Here is a 17,600-nt window from a genome sequence, read left to right as displayed (position 1 = left end):
CTGTGGTCCTTAGCTGAGTCCATTCACTGTTTTTCCTTGAGCCAAGGCATTTCTTTCTCCTCAGGTTCCCAGAGTCCCATCTGATCATCAAAGTAACCTGTTCCTCCTCTCTAATTCCTTCACTAGACTCTCTATTTTATCACATGAATCCTGCTCCTGACCAACACCCCCTATTTTCATTTGCTTTCATAAAGACTTTGATGGTCCATTAAACTCAGAGTTAGAATTAGTATCAAACAAAAAACTAGTCTCGTTTCTTTGAAGTCAAGGAAATCTCAAACTTCAAACACTCTTAGGAAGTGTGGAGAAGTAAGTGCATGGAAGAAAAGAAAGATGAGCAAAACAGTCGTTTCTATAATAAATCAGGTTGAATGCTCATATCCTGTCACATATGTGAAAGTGCTTGGAAAACTGAAAAATGATCCAGAAATGCAAAGGAATGTATAAACTGAATCCCCTCAAGACTGGGTGAATGTTACTCAGATACTCTGATTTAGTGATATTTTCTAAGATTCTTCATCAACATAAGTCACAGGAATTACATTATGTAAGCAACAGGCACACACACTTGTGATTAATTAGAAGAGCCCTTAATAATACTGTATAATTCTGCAAGTGAGCATATTGGTTAACAAATATACAATGTAAAACAATACTCTGTGGTACATCAAAATTTATACACATTAAACCTTTATCAACTTATTTAGAAACTAACTCATATGATAATGGCCCAAATAGCATTAGACAGTTTCACTGCATTTTTTTTTTGAGTGGGAATAAAGTGCTATCTTTAAAAGAAAAAAGTTGAACTGAAAAGATATTGAAAACAAAATATCCATTTTTGCTGCAGATGTTAAAAATGGAATAATCAAATATAAAATGAAATAAATATTCATGAGTCATGATTCATCTCCCTCACTTGATAGGAAACTGATATGTCTCTATGGTAACAGTGAAACTGCCATCCGGGAATGAGCACTTCTGCGTGTGTGTGTGTGTGTGTGTGTGTGTGTGTGTGTGTGTTTTCATGAACATATAATTTCAGAAGCATGTGATTAGGAAGAAGGAAGAAGCTAAAATGAACTGTCACTAGGATCAGTTGAGGTAAAGGAAAACAATGGGACCATAGAAAAATCTAAGTGGAGAGATGAAGAAACAATTGGGAAGTGATTAAAAAGAAGACAAACAAAAAAAAAGCATTTAAACAAAAAGAAAAGAAGACTTCATCCAAGGACAGGAGTTAGAATTCTCCATTATGAAAAATGAGGGTTTTCTTTCAAGTCTCTGAAGTCGAGCAGGAAGGTATAAGAACAGTGGTTGAATAGTTCAGGGTCACAGAACCAGCAGCAGATGTTCAACTCTGTCTCATGATACTAGAGAAGAATTTCACTGTTGCAGTGTTGCTGATTTGGGTTAGGAGAGGAGAAACAATGGGGTGAAACAATTGGATTTGGATAGGTTAGTAGGTTCCACCCAGAGATTCCAGCTAGTAGGGTAAAGACAAAGAGGTGTTTCTCATACTTCAAGTCTCTGAGTTAGTGTTGGGAAAATAGGGGTATGGCAGGCTTTGGAATCACTAGGCAATGCAGGAGCACTCCCCATGTCTTACAGGAGGGAACCCAGGAGAGGTGATGCAGCAGGGACTCTAACAGCTGAGGGCAGATAATTGGAGCCCTTATGGAAGAGCAGGATTGGGTTCTTCTTCTGTACTAATCTTCCAACATCTTCAGATTTAAGGAACTGCCCACATCCTTTCACTGGAAGAATCCTCTACTGGAGGGATGAGGAACTTGAGAAGATCCATTCAAATTTTCCAGGGACTCAAGTCTCTGCTGATATTTTTGTTATTTCCAATACTCCTAGTCCTAGAAGAATCAGGCAGGAGACCACGTTGTAGAGATGTTGATTCCAAAGTTGATGTCCTGTTTTCTTTCCCTTACATCACAAGCAAAGTGAAGAACATTGTCCTAAGGTGTGTTGGTGTCTCAAGATCTGAATAGTTTTGCCTATTTCTTCCTTCATAAAAAAATAAATAAGTAAAACATTACCTTGGGGCACCTGGGTGGCTCATTCGGTTAAGCATCTGACTCTTGGTTTCAGCTCAGGACATGATCTCATGGTAGTGAGATTGAGCCCTTCCAGGCTTGCAGTGGGCATGGAGCCTGCTTGGGATTCTCTCTCCCCTTCTCTCTCAGCCCTCCCCTGCTCACACTCATGTGCTTGGTCTCTCTCTCTCTCTCTCTCTCTCTCTCTCTCTCTCAAAAATAAGTAAATAAATAAATAAAAGTAAAACAAAACATTACCAGAGGAAGGATTCCTGAATGATTTGGTAGTCTCTTATTAGGCAAATTTAAATTTTTATTGAATTATTACCTCTATGTTACTTCAAAATGAAATAATGCTGGAAAGTTTATAAGAAATTACTATTTGGAAATGTATGTTTTCACTTCATCCTCCTTTTTCACTTCAGCACTATCATATTCTATTGTTCTTGGTCCCTCCATTCCAGAGTCCCTAAGGATCAGTTTCTCAGAGACTAAACATCTGGTTTTCTGGAAAAGTTACAAAGAGCCATTAACTTGGCTGTGCAGGACGAGGTTGAGGGAATAGGAAGAAGGATGTCTGATTATTCCATATACAGATTTTTTTCAACTAATTTCCAGCTCCATCCCTCACTATGGCCAGTCAATATGCCTAGTGTCTCAAGTTCCAAATCTCCAGTAATCTGTAGGGGAAAACCTGCTTTTTAGTATTGGCTCCAGCTATAAAGGCCTAGGTTTCAATTTCCTTTTACCCACTAGGTTAGCTGCCACCCCACTATTTCCTTTCTGCATGTTAACGTTTGTTGACATTTTTTCACTTTCATTCCTGCTCATTTTCTCTTTGTCGTTAGGATTTATACTTTTTTTTTTAAAAACAGTATTTATATTTTAATATTATTTCCATTGAGAGCAGAGATAAACACAATTTTCCATGTTTGAGTAGAAGTCTTAAACTGATGAGCTACCTACTATAATGTGGAGAAATATTTAGGAAACTATTTGCTGGATTTCTTGTCTCTAAGTCCCTCTGAATTACGTAACAGGCAGCGTGCATGTCTCATTTTTCCATTACAGTCATTCCTTAGTACCTAGACTTTGTGGCTAATCTTTTCCCTCACCTGGAGAGATGGGAAGAAGGACGTCAGAAAGCTTGGATGAGGTCTTTCTCTTGAGCTCTAGAGCCAGGTATATCCAACTGCCTTCCAGTCCTCTCCACTTGGAATTCCCAGAGACAACTCAAAACTAAAATATTCCAGCTTGACTTAGCCCCATCCTATCCAGCACCCAACCTCTTCTCTTGCTTTATTGGCTACCTCAGCAAATGGTATCACTCTCTACCCACTTTTCAAAGACAGGTACCTAGAACTCATCCTCATATCCTTACTGTTTCACTCCCCTCCTCAGCATGCAAATGATTGCTAACTTCTTCTATCCATCTACTCCCCCAGTGTGGCTCACCTGTTTCCTCTGTGTTTTTTGACTCTACCATTCCAGCCTCCTTCATGTCATACTTACATTCCAGCAACAGCTTTCTCTGAGCTAGTCGCTGTCTTTATGTCTTTCCCATTCCAGTTGGTTATCTACACTGAACTCAGAGTGCTTTCTAAAGCATAAGTTGGATTTTTTTAATCTTCTTATTTGAAACACTATAATGCCTCTCCACTGTGGTCAAAATAAAGTACAAATTTCATGTCATGATCTGGTCCCCTTTTATCAAATGCCTAGCCTTACCTTTTGACACTTTTCCTCATTTTACTATAGAGCCCTTCTTTTAGTTTCCTGAATGTGCCACACTCTCTTTCACTGCTGGGATTTTAACATGCATTCTTCTTTTCTTCCTGGGACATCATTTTTTCCCCCTTTCCTGCATAATCCAGGGAGCAATTGTTGAGTTAGCTGTTACGTAACTCTTATGTAACCTTCAAGACTACATTTAGAGGTCATTTACCCCTCAGATGATTCTCTGATATCCCTCCATGAAAAAGTAGTTATTCTTCCCATGTATTTCATTAACTTTCTGTTTATTTATTTCAACATTTATCATTTTGTATCGAGTCTCTCCCACTAGACGGTAAATTATTTCAAGGCAGGGACTGTATCTTGTTTTCTATCGTATCTCTGATACCACCATTTTTAGCATTGTAGTAGAGCCATATAAATGCTTATTAAATGGATTAATGAAATAACATAAGAACCTGGTTCAGTGGCATCCACTTTGTTACTGGTCTTGTTCTGATCATATATTCCAGTCCTGTTATCTGTCTGTCTTTCTCTCTTCCTCTCTCCCTCTCTCTAGTTCTAGTTCTAATTTACTCTCAGATTCAAGCTTCATTCTCTGGGTTCTTATCAAACCTCAGGACCAGGATCTGTGTGCTTGCTGAGATTTCTATTATATATTCATTATTAAGCAGTATTTATTAAACATCTATAGTGAGTTAGGTATAGAGCTCATTCGAAGATACAGCAGAGAATAAGATTGGCTTAATCTCCACATTCACAGAATAAAGATTCTAACTGGAGAGTATTGGAGACAGTATTGGAGGCAGTTGGAGGCAGTATTGGAGTAACTTGCCTTTTAGTTTCACAGATCCATAGGTGGACAGAAATAGTGTCTCAGAAGCTGCACTTCATGAATTATACCTAGGATTGTCATCCTCACTTGGACCTGATTTAGATGAGGAGATGTTGGCCTTTGAACTGACATTATGTTAGGATGCCATGATAGGATGCTATAATAGGAACCTTGGTAGGGAGATGAATGTATTTTGCATGTGGAATGGATATAAATCATTGGGGGCCAAAGGACAGACTATGGAAGACAGACTTGAAGATGGCACCCATTATTCCCACCTCCTGGTGTTCACATCCTTTTATAATTACCTCCACTTGAGTGTAAGTAGGACCTGTGACTTGCTTCTAGCCAATGGAATATGAAAAGGTGATAGGATGGTTATGCTGTGATCATGTTATGAAAAGCTCCATATTGCTAGCAGACTTATTTTAGAGACTTCCTCCCTTGCTGAATTTGAAGATGGAAGGGGCCATGTTAGGAGGCTCACATGGCAAGGAATCATCTCTAGGCGACAGCAAGAAGTTGCGACTTTCATTCAGTCTTACAGTCACAAGGAAATGAATTCTGCCAACAGCATAAGTGAACTTAGAAGTGAAACCGAATCAAGCCTCCAGATGTAACCCCAGTCCTGGCTGACATGCTTAATTGCAGCCTAGCAGAGGATGGAGCTAAGCCTGCCTGGACTACTAATTCACAGAAACCGTGAGATAACAACTGTGTGTTGTTTGTAGTTGCTAAGTTTGTTCTGCAGCAACAGAAAACTAACACGGGGAGAAAGATAACAAGCAGGTAAACAGATAAAGAGTGTGAATTGGGTTAACACATGAAGGAAACAAATAAGGTGATATTATAGAAAATTTAGACTGTGGCTTCTTTAAATGGAACATGGCTACTTTAAATGGAACAATCAAGAAAGGTCTCTCTTGGGGAGATGTTATGTTGACAGAGGGGAGCTAGAAATCTTGGGATGGAATAGAGGATGACATGTCAGCAGAGAGAATTTTTGATGCAAATGCTCTGAAATAGGAAACAATTTGACACATTGGAGGAATCAGAGGCCACTGTATAAGCAAGAAGGAGAGTGGTAGCCCCAGTGTGTAGATTTTTGGACCAAGTACTAAGGAATTCAGACTTCATTTGTAGTGCACTGGGAAGTCTGTGAAGGACTGTTAGCAGGAGAGTGACAAGATTTACCCTCTATCTACCCTGTGAAGAATGGATTAAATTGGGGGCCTTAGGATAGGGCAAAGATGAAAGTGATATAGTCATTTAGGAAGCTATTGTCGATGAGGATTGATCATGACTTGGATGGAGGGGGTAGAAGAAGAGATACATATGGCTCAGGGGTCAAGGTAAACACAGCCTCTTCATCACGTATGTAAGGCCTTTCCTGATCCGGCTCCCAATTACCTCTCTGCCTTCGACTCTGTTCCCTTAGTGAACTTCTGTCCCTGCACACTGAATTTCTGCCAAGTTCTTGATGTCATCTATCTCTGAAGTCTACGAGGCCTGGCTGAAGCTCCCTGTTTTTACGGTGCCCTTCATTTCATACTTTCCCTCTGGGCAGCTCTCAGGCCCTTGGGCATCTACTATGTCTATCTGTCCATCCTGATGCTTCTTAAAGCTCAAGCTTGCTGAAATAACAATGAAGGAAAAATATTAAAAGAAGCAATGAAAACTAAAAAACATCTTGTAAAACATTATTCCAGTAAAATTAACATTCAAGTCATTTTTTTTGGATTTGTCAATTTCTCTGTTATTTTGACCCCTTCTCCAGTTGTGGTGAATTCTGAATATTCCTATTTATCATGTTTAGGAAGAAGCAAGAGAAAGTGGAACAGCCTGTGTACCAAAACAGAGAGGGGAAAAGCCCTGTAATTGATCACATTTACATTCCTAGAAAGAACACATTTGCAATTTAACCTGCCCTCTGGAACATGAGAAAGGAAAAGAATAAACAACTCACTGATGTACATCTACAAAGGCTATTTTGTTTCTCATTTTGTTCAGCATATTTCAGGGCTTCTGAGGGATGGATATAAACTAACATGGGGTGAGTAACCGTATTTAACCAGATAACAATTTTTATCTGAATTAGACGTTAATGTGGCCCTGTTTAAAGAAAAACAACACGTTTCTATCCATATTTTTAATCCACTTGATTTTATTTGAAATAATACAAGAATTTTTCTAATTTTTTTTTTTAAGTATTGAATTTCACAGATGGTTGTACCCAGTCATTGTGAGGCAGTTATTATGTTGTGGTGATCTGGAAATGTTTTCACTTGTCAGAATGTTCCAGACTCTTAATCATGGTACTTAAAGCCCTCCCCCTTGGGTCCAACCTAACTATCCAGCCCCTTGGGCCTCTATTCCCATTCTTGCCTAATCCCTGGAATCTTGCAACACCAGACCACTTATTATTTATTCCCTCTTATGCACCATCCCTTTTCATGCTTATAATTTACCTAATCTTATTTAAAATGCAAATTATAATTTAGTGGATCTGGAGAAAAGCCAGAGACTCTACGCTGCTAACAACATCTCTGGTAATGCTGATGCTGCTGGTTTGTAAGATTTTCCAGGAGCAAGGATTAGGTAGTCTAACAATTTTATTTCTGATCATGCCGTCCAACCTTGCAGATTCCTTCTACATGGACACTCTAGCCATGAGACAACTCCAACTCATTCTCCTATCTTCAGGCCAAATCTTACCTCCTTATCCTTATGTGAAACCTTTTTCCTGCTAAGAGAGCGAATTAATACCTTCCTACTCTAGTGGCTTTCCCTTACACTTAGGATAACATTTAAAGTCCATACTAGGCTTACAAGGGCTATGTCTCCAATCTCTTTTCCTCATACTTTCCTCTTGCTTACTCCCACACTGCTCTTGTTCTACCTGCAACCGGCCAAACATGCACTCGTTTTAGGGGAATTTTTCTTTTAATTGCTCTTCCCATCACATGTCCTCATGGCTTGGTCTCTCATTTTAGTCAAGGCTTTGGTCAAACATCCCTTCCTCAAACAGGCCACTGCATTGAGTTGGCCCTTAGGCATAGCTGCCTGGATAAGATTGGAGGCTGCAATGTAGCCTCTGTTTGGTTTCATAAGCAAGATTAATCTGATAGCAGAGGACAGAAGAGGTAGACAGACAAATCAGAAAACTCTTGCAGTTGAATCAAATGTGAGAAAACGAGGACTAGGGTAATTGCTATGGAAACAGGGAGCCATGCTGGTGCCCAGGAAGGGCTACAAATGCCTGGAGGAAAATGCCCAAATGTGCCCTATAATGCAACTGTCCAGCTTTCAGATTGGTCTTCCTTGACCACTCAGCTTAAAATAGCAACCTGCTGACTATTTCTATCCCCTCACTCTGCTTTAGTTTTCTTCCAAAAACAATGACTCAGATATTTTATTATATACCTTATTGATTTGTTTTCGTTGTTTGTCTTTGCAACTTTGAATGTCAACTCAATGAAAGAAGGGGCTTTTTCTCTTTTGTTATTGCAATATGTCTAGTGCCTCAAACAGTGTATGGTATAAAACAAACATTATATAAATATTAACTGAATAAATTGATGAATGAATACTCAGAGCTTCCTTAAAACAGAATAGAGACATAGATGACAGATATAGGCTCAAATCTCAACTTTTCTACTTGCTAGCTATGTGAAATTAGGCAAGTTACTTCTCTTCTTTGGAGATTCTCTTCTTAATTTATTAAGAAGAAATTCTCTTCTTAATTTATTACCTGGTACCTCACATTTATCACACCCTATTGTAGTTGTTTACTTTTTGTTTTTCCTCTTGGCTATGAGCTCCATGAGAGCTCTTATTACAGGGCTTATTAAGTACCTAGAAAAGGGGTGCCTGGGTGACCCAGTCTGTTAATCCTCTGACGCTTGGTTTCAGCTCAGGTCACAAACTCACAGTTCATGGGATTGAGCTCCACATCAGACTCTGCACTGACAGTGCAGAGCCTGTCTGGAATTCTCTTTCTCTCCCTCTTTCTCTACCCCTCCCCTACTCTCTCCCTCTTTCTCTGCCTCTCACACACTCACTCTCTCTCTCTTTCAAAAACAAATACATTTTAAACTAAAAAGCATTTAGGAAAACCTATTTTCAATAACTCATTCATAAACATTATTTTTGGGGCTACTGCTCTGTACCACGTACTCTGCTCTGACACTGGAAAGACTCAACAAAGATGCAGACATGGGCTATCATGTAGCTTCTGTGAAGTGAGGGAGACAGACATAAACAAAAACAAATAAGAAAACTTCTATAGTTTGTAATATTGTGAGAAAGAAACATAGAACTGTCATAGAATGACCTTAAAGGAAATATTTCTTTAACATTTTTGTGGGGTGAAGATTGTAAGTAATATTTGTATTTGTTTATTTTAAATACCCCCTGATAACCCATTGTATTTTATTAGCAATATCCTCTTCTTTGTCAATCACATATATGATAGGTGTTGGGGCTACTTGCAATCATTCTGACAAATTTCTCAGGTATGTGGATCCTGGTCAGTAGAAGGTGAGATGATGTTTATAGACCTGTTGTTTCTAGCTCTACCCTTCCAGAGCAACCAATTCTCTGACTGCCCGAGAACTTCTGTGGGAGAAGCATGTGATGTATAATATAGAACTGTTTCTGGGCTGTATAAGGGTCCTAAAAGTCAAGAGAAGGCACATTTGGTGGGTTTAACTAAGGAGAAGTTAATGAGCAGATCACTGTGGTGTAGATGGGGTTAAATGAATGATCAATTCTACTGAAGTATCAGGGACTGACCACAGAGGGAGCATTACTGCCCATAGGTAGGAAGGGGCAAGAGAGGAGCATGTGTTGCCGGAGCAAGGAGAGCTGGGGTCACTGGTAAGAACTACTCTATTGAATATTAGTAAAAAATGGGAAGGGCAAAGTCCCCAGGATGGAGAGAATTGTTAAACCTTGATATGGTATGGTTGTATCCCATATATAGCGTGGGAGAATCCCAGGAGGTGAAGGGTGAACTTTCCGAGCACTCTGTTTGATCCTTTTCCTTTTTGGAGTGTTTCTCTCCTTTCTTCATTCTCATTCATCTTACCACTCCCTTTAGTGGTCACAGCTGTCAAAACACTCCTACATCTTTCTCTTCCATTCCTTCCCCATGTTCTTTTAGGAAAAACTCTCTTTTCTAATTCTGTTTGTTGACAGACACGAAAATACATTATTTGAAAAACCCATGCTATAATCTATCTCTGGCATTTAGTGATTCTTTGACTACTCTTTATGTATGAGCTAACCAATTTTTATCCATCTTTTTTCCCCAGACTAATTGAGTTCAATATTCCTGAAATGATCTAAAAGATAACAGAGGATTTTTTGGTTAAATGTTCAAAATGGAAAATGAATTAAAGTGTTATTCTTTGAGATGTATTGAATAACTTCCACCAATGCAATAAGCACACAATTTAAAAATAGCAATCTTTTTCTCAAATAGTATGCCATTTTAATACAACAAAAATGAATTTAGATTTACTTATACTTGGGAGTGATTCTGTGAGCAAAAATATGGCATTTATTAGTTCTATTTTTAGCAGCATGACTTCTCTTTATTTGTCTTCTACTTTGGAATATATGTTATGGATATAGTAATTTATGCATTCATAGTTGAGTTATGCCATTGACTATTAGGTTAATTCATTTATAAAAAAAAGAAATGTGTAAGACACTCACTATACTACCCTTTATAATAGTTGAAACAGTTGCTCATTTAGAGTGGCATATCAGCTCTGTTTTGCTCTCAACATTTAATGAGGGGCAGTCATTTGAATCACTTTCATCAGCCTGAAGCCTGAATTTCCAAATGTTGCATATAAGTGTTCATTGGATTTGTGTTTCATTCTGGTAGAGATGTTCTTCTAATGGATTTTGCCTGCAGCTGGTGGTATTCATTGAGCAATGGTGGAAATCAATTAAATTATCCTCTTTTTCCCCTATAAAAATGATTTAATAAATGTACAAAATTTTAAAGGGAAATATATTTTAATATTAATATAAAATTTAACTTGAATCCACACTCAATCTCTTCTTAATAACTGGATCATTCTTCAGGAAGGGCAATGCAATGATTTCACCAGGTACGATAGATAAAATTTCATTTAGGCCAATTCATTTAATGTAATGGAGACTTTTAATTGTTTGGCACATTCAAAATCTTCCATTGCTTAAGGCCAGAGTTAGAAATAAGGCAATGGAAATTTACTCTTTTTTCTTTTTCCTCCACAAAGAATGCTAGATTTCCTTGGTACATTGTATGCTAAGCAAGAAAGGGTAAAAGGAATAGATACAGGACACTGTGGTCTTGTAATGCTGTAAAATCTTCTTACTTATAGATTATAAATATGTGTACTTTTCCATGGTGAATTAAAATTATTGCTCTAGACTATGCTTATGAAAAAGAAATCCAAAAGTTATGAACAGTTTAGTTTAACAATAATTCTCTAAAACCTCCTGTTGAATCATATGAATATGAGCCTCATTAGAAAAATTGCTCACAAATTTTTGCCTCATAACTTTTGATTTGCATGAAATCACATTTGCCTCGTTTGTCAAATCTATTTAAACTGAAGTATTTTTTCCCACTGTTGATTTTGATAGGCTAACACTGGAGAATCAGGGTCACAGGATTAAACTCTTGTATGATTACAGCGATTCAGCAAAAGCATGTAATACACAATGCATTGGAAGTACAATCTATTAAATACCTGCTGTGTGCTAGACATTAGGACGGAATGCTGGGGATCCAAGAACACATATAACACACTTCCTGTCTTCCAGCGCTTCCACAATTCTGTGGGGGACACAAATAGGTGAGAAATCATTGTATTAATGGGAGAAGTGCTACACTCTTCTGGCTTAGATCTATGGGAGGAGGATGCTTCACTTCCCCTGGAGAAGACGTCCTAGAGGAGAAAACATTTCAGCTGAAATTTGAGGGATACAAGAGAATTGTAATGAAGTCAAGCAGAATAAGCATGGTACTAGTAGAGGTGCAAAATGTTAAAAATTATCAAAAATGAAAAGTTGTATTTTACTAATTTCAAAATTCTTCACTTAGTTTTTATAACCCTCTGCATCTTGGCCCATTTTTTACTTATCCATATCTCCTTCTACTTCACAAGAGTCAACTTTTGTTCAAGTAAGTATTCTTCATGGTATCCTGGATTTGCCACTTTTTATTTTCAGGCTCTATGTACTTGCTTAGGCAATGCTGCCGTTAATCTGCTTTCTAATCAAAATTCTCCCTCAGGACAAACTCAGGCCTCACTTTCCCATTGAAGCCTTCCATATAGAATTGTACCTTCTCTGGGCTTCTCTTTTAGGATCACATTGCACTCAAGGCAAGCACCCCTTAAATTAACACATAACTAATATTTCTAGTTTATTTTTTCTGAGTAACTTGGGGAACAGCATAGTTTCGATCTGAATCCTGGTGGTGACTCTTTTAATACACAGCCTTGGGTATGTATTTGCCTTCCTTGTAAAATGGGGATAATAAAACATATCTTGAAGCGTTTTTATGAGGATAAAATGAAAAAGGGATATATTGAAAATGCTGTTGGCAGTGCAGAGTTGGAATCACCTAGAAACCATGGGAAATAGAGGTGGATAATTTTTATAAAATATAAAATGTATAAAAAAATGGATCAAAATGAGAGACATCGAAATGAGATGCAAAGACTTAGTAAAATGACACAATAGATATTCTTTTTATGGATTATGCTGTGTATTTCAGTGGCATAGGGAAAATTGAGGGGATATAGTCCAGGAATTAAGAGAATATCTAGTAGGTTAGTAATTGCAGGTAAAAGGTTTTGTGAAAAGTGCAAAAGGATATATTGCAATGGGATCTAGCATCTGGAGTACTTACTGTGTGTCAGTATTATCTGGTATAAGCATTCCAGTGTATATATCATTCGAACCTTACCATGATCTTATTATCACTTTCATTTTAAAGTTGATCTATTTTATTTATTTATTTATTTATTTATTTATTTATTTATTTATTTATTTTGAGTGAGAGAGAAGCAGGGGAAAGGGGGAGAGCGAGAAGGAGAGAGAATCCCAAGCAGGCTCCATGTTATCAGCGCAGAGCCTGATGTGGAGCTCGATCCCACAGACTGCGAGATTGTGACCTGTGTTGAAGTCAAGAGTAGGATGCTTAACCAACTGAGTCCCGCTCAGGTGCCCTATCACTTTCCTTTTATATCTATGGTAACTGAGGCCCAGAAAGTTTGGATGAAAAAAGAAAGAAAGAAAGAAAAGTTGAGTGACTTGCTCAAAATTATGCACTTAGTAGGCCAGGGTTTAAACCATAAGCTATTTCTTAACTCTACAGAATACCTACAATCACCCCTAGCACAGGGTGTTCATTTAGAGGAAGGTAGTTTTTGAGTGTATAAGAATCTTGCAGAGTTGGCAAATTTAAATTCTGGCTTATTGAAGTCTCAAATTATGAGCTTCACATCATAGAAGGCACAATTATATTTTCAAAGTAAATAATCTCTGTGAAGAAAAGGATAAACTGTATTCAAAGTCCTAACACATCAAAAGTATTAAGGATAATGAAGAATAAGGAACTTGAGTGGCTCAGTTGGTTGAGTGTTTGAACTCTTAATTTTGACTCAGATCATAATCCCAGCATCGTGAAATTGAGACCTGCATAGGGTTCCACTCCAAGCATGGAGCCTGTTCAAGATTCTCTTTCCCTTTGCCCCTCTCCCCCATTCGTGGTTTCTCTCTCTCTCTCTCTCTCTCTCTCTCTCTCTCTATATATATATATATATATATATATATATATATATATATAATGTTTATATATGAAAGGAAGGAAGGAAGTCAAGGTAAAAATAACACATATCAACTGAAATTTACTCCTAAATGCCAACAAAGACTCTGAATGAGTGAGGCTTGAGCACATACACATGGAACACTCCATTTCCCTAAGTTTCATAGGCATCAATTTCTTGACACCAAAGCAGTCTGCTTTGGTTCTTCCATCTGTGTCCAGCCTGGGATTAGAAATCAGCCTCACCTGGGATTCCAGCCTCAACTCTGTAAACTATGGCCTCCATAGGGCTCTAGAGGCCGCTCAATACAGCTCCCTACTTATATGCTTGTATGTGGAGCAGAGGGGAAAAGGAAGGTGGTTTCACCAGGAAGAAAGGTTTCTTCTGTGCCTTAGACATGACAGAGTGGGTGTAGTCACTCAACGAATTGCATCCCTTGTCTCACTTTCTCCTCCTTTGACTGAATTATAAATCATTTAAATGCACTATATTCTTTCATATGGTTCATAGTTTTTAATAGAAAATTTCTTAATAGAACTTTTGGTGTCAGGTGAACGATATTGAGTCCTCTCTCTGCTACTTCCTGAGATTTAAGGAAAGATATGTAATTGCTGTATAGCCTCGGTTTGACTTGTAAAATAGGGACTATGATAGTACTTGCTTCTTGGACTGTTTATGAGATTCAAACTAAAAATTATATGTAAAAACAGTGGTGTCTATACCTTGGTAACCCCTTAGTAGAAATTATCTATTGCCATCAAGATTTTGCTCAGTAAATGCTTTTTGAGCTCAGTGACTAATTTATTCTCTCCTATGTAAAACAGCTATCATTGCAAATTTATAGTCAATTCAGAGTCTGTAAAACAGCAAGAAGAGACATTAGGATTATTCAACAATAAAGTGAGAATAAATGCATATATTTTCTTGAATTCTAAGGCCAATTTCTTTTATTCATACTTTGTTCACAGACATGTCTTGGGGTTAAATATAGATGATAATTTTACTCCAGTTCAAATATGAAATTACTTTAGAATTTAAATAAATTTGTTCTGTCTTCTGAGTTTCTTCAGAGCAGAACGACACAGCAGGGTAGAAAGGTAAAGTTAGAGGTTATCTCTACATGAATTGTGAAAGTGGTCACAGATAGCTAAGAAAATAATAATAAAGAAAATGGAAGTACTCCTAAAGTTAATACCATTGTCAGCCTCCTCTGTGGTTTAAATATTATATGAATTAATCAACTACCTACTTGAGATCTCTACTTACATGCCTCAGAGGCATCTGAAGCTTAGCATCTCCTAAACCAAACTCTTGTGGCCTCCTCCACTCCCAATTTGTTTCTCTCCTAGGCTTTCTGCTAGCAGTAAATGATGCCATAAATATTAAAGACAGAACTTGCCTTCCTTTCTCCCTAATTCCACCTTGCCCCACTTTTCCCCATAGAACTCATCAGCAATTATTGTTGATTTAAGCCAGACATTTCAGGCTTCCTCCAGGCTCCTGACCACCCAAGTTCCTGCCCTAGGGGCTCTGCATTTGCTGTTCCTTCTGTGTTGGAGCATTCGTCTCTCATAGATGATTCCACTCACCCTTTAGCTTTGCCTGTTTCCCCAGAGAAGCCTGGACTGGACATTAAATAAGTCCCCACACTCATCATCTCATTATCCCCGTGTAACACCCTACTTATTTCTTTCCCAGAACTTAACATTTTGTATTGCACCAACATACACATGACTTCTCCATCAACACATGTATTTGTTTGCTTGTATCCCAATAATAATACAAGCAAGCTCTGTAAGGGCAGGGCTATGTCTCTCATTTACCAATGTATACTCAGTGTCTAACACTGTGCTTGACATGTGGTAAGAGCTTTTTAATATTCATCCAATAAATGAATCTTAGAGATACACATAGGAATAGCTGAACCATCTGGAGACAGGTTACCTATGAAGCCCATTTAGTGAAACTTTATTGGAGCTTTTTGAAAGGAAATTCTAAATATGTTTAGAAGTCACCTTTTCGTGCTAAGGAAAATATAAAATAATTCTAGGAAGAAAAAAAATCAGAACTTATTTTAAAATTTCACACATGTTAAATAATATTAGAAATAAAACTTCAATAGAAACATAAAGAAAACAATGATTAAATTAGAAACACTTAGTAAAAGAGTTTAGTGATAAATATGAAAACATCAGGTCATTTGAATACAACTAATATTAAATTCTAGCATTAAATCCTTGCTTGCCTACCATGCCAGGCACTGTGCTAGCCATAAAGAGACGCACGTGGAGAAAATGACCAAAGCAGTCTGTCTCTGAAAGGACCTATAGCCTGCAGTAATGGTTCTTCAACACTGGTAGGCCTCAGAATAATCTGGGTAATTAATTATGGAGCCCTGGACCTCATACCATGCATTCTGTTTCAGTAGATCTAGAGTGGCATCTTAGGATCTATAATTTTAACAAGCTCTGTACATGATTCAGATAAAGGTGCTCTTTGGACTCTAATTTGAACAATTCCAATATAGTTGGAGAGACCCGCATCAAGGGAAAAATTACCATCTTGTGCAACAAGAGCTATGATGGGGCTAGCACATGGCATGAAAGCTTGAAGGAAGAAAACCTCACCCATGTTTAGAGATTACTGCTAAATCAAGTCCTGGAGAATAAAAAGAAATGTCAGAACTGGGAGCCATAAGGTCATATGGAGATGCATGTGACTCTCCAATAATGAGAGAAGAGCGTTCCAGAGAAAAAACAAGTTGATCTCAGTAGCTGCAGCGGGTGAGGTTGGTGGTGATAAATCCGGAGTGGTCAGCACGACATATCATGTCTTGCTATGGCAAGGCTGGGTGTTTGACTTCATCTAGTGAGTGATAACAATGATATGACCACATTTGAATACACAAACACATACAATGCTTTATTTATAGAATCTAGGTGAATGGCAGAAAGCGGATTGGAGGTGTACAATATGAGATTCGGGAAAACCAGTTATGAGGTTTTCACAGAAATGCAGGGGAGAGATGGTAGGAATGTGAAATTAGATATTGTGACAGTGGAGAAGCCAGGAAATGAATGGATGTGAGGGATATTGAAGAGGTAGAATTGACAGAATTTAATGATTACTTGCATATGAAGGATGAGACAAAGGAGCAGGAGGCCTTCTTGATTCGCAGCTTGACTGGGTGGATACAACATAGACATTAATAATAAATTAATAACTGGTAAACTAATCATCAATAATGATAAAGTCATGTTGCCAGTGCAAAGATGAGAAGCCAGGGCTCTAGGAAAAAGTTTCAGGAGTGCCTGGGTGGCTCAGTCGGTTGAGCGTCTGACTCAATTTTGTCTTAGGTCATAATCCCAGGATCATGGGATCAAGCCCTGTGTCAGGTTCTGCATTGAGTGTGGAGCCTGCTCGAGATTCTCTCTCTGTCTCTCTCCCTATGCCCTCTCCCTGCTCATACTCTCTCTCTACACCCTTCTCAAATAAATAAAGAAAGAAAATTTAAAAAATTTTTAAAAAATTTAAAGAGGCATTGCAACATCAGTGTCTCTCCACTAATATTAGTCTTTGCATTTCTAAGTGGAATTTAAAAGTAAATTTAAAAGTAAAATGTAAAAGTATTTTAAAAATGACCTATAAAATATTTTATATCTAATTGAAGTTTCAGATTTTATTAAGCTAATGGCTACGCTTGTTTCATAAATATCAAAACTAAAGAATCAGTTCAAGAAAGGCCTATATTCCTGGTCCTCTCTTCTTTTAAAGGATCAGAAGAGATTGATCTGTGTAAATGTCCCCACAATTTCTTTTATACTGGGAAAAAGGTGAGTACAACAAGAATTCAACCACCCTGGCCCACCTACCCTGGCTGCAGATGAAACACTGTACAACTAGTTCTGGCCAATAGGTTCAGGGTGCGAGCGCCTGTGTCACTTCTGGGCCACAACACGGACGAGCAACTGTATGATCTTTAGGTGACACCTTCTTCTGCAATTGTTGAGAAAGCAGAACCACGAGATAGACATAGCTGGATCGCTGAGTCACTGCAGGAGGCCATCAGACTTCGTGAGATCTTTGTATTGTTCAGCCATTGAAATTTCAGGGTTAATTTCTTACCGGAGCTCAGCCTAGCCCGTTCTG

The 17,600-nt window shown here is 38.0% G+C and overlaps 1 protein-coding gene across 5 annotated transcripts in view; it reads left to right on the top strand.

Annotated features, from left to right (window-relative positions):
• The window catches only part of LOC144615080 (uncharacterized), a 213,269-nt gene that overhangs the window by 184,539 nt on the left and 11,130 nt on the right, over positions 1-17,600 (top strand). The gene's annotated exons all lie outside the window — the stretch shown is intronic.

This window comes from Panthera onca, chromosome F2, assembly GCF_046562875.1.
Source record: "Panthera onca isolate mPanOnc1 chromosome F2, mPanOnc1 haplotype 2, whole genome shotgun sequence".
Lineage (NCBI taxonomy): Eukaryota > Metazoa > Chordata > Mammalia > Carnivora > Felidae > Panthera > Panthera onca.
This window is presented reverse-complemented; position numbering and strand designations above follow the sequence as displayed.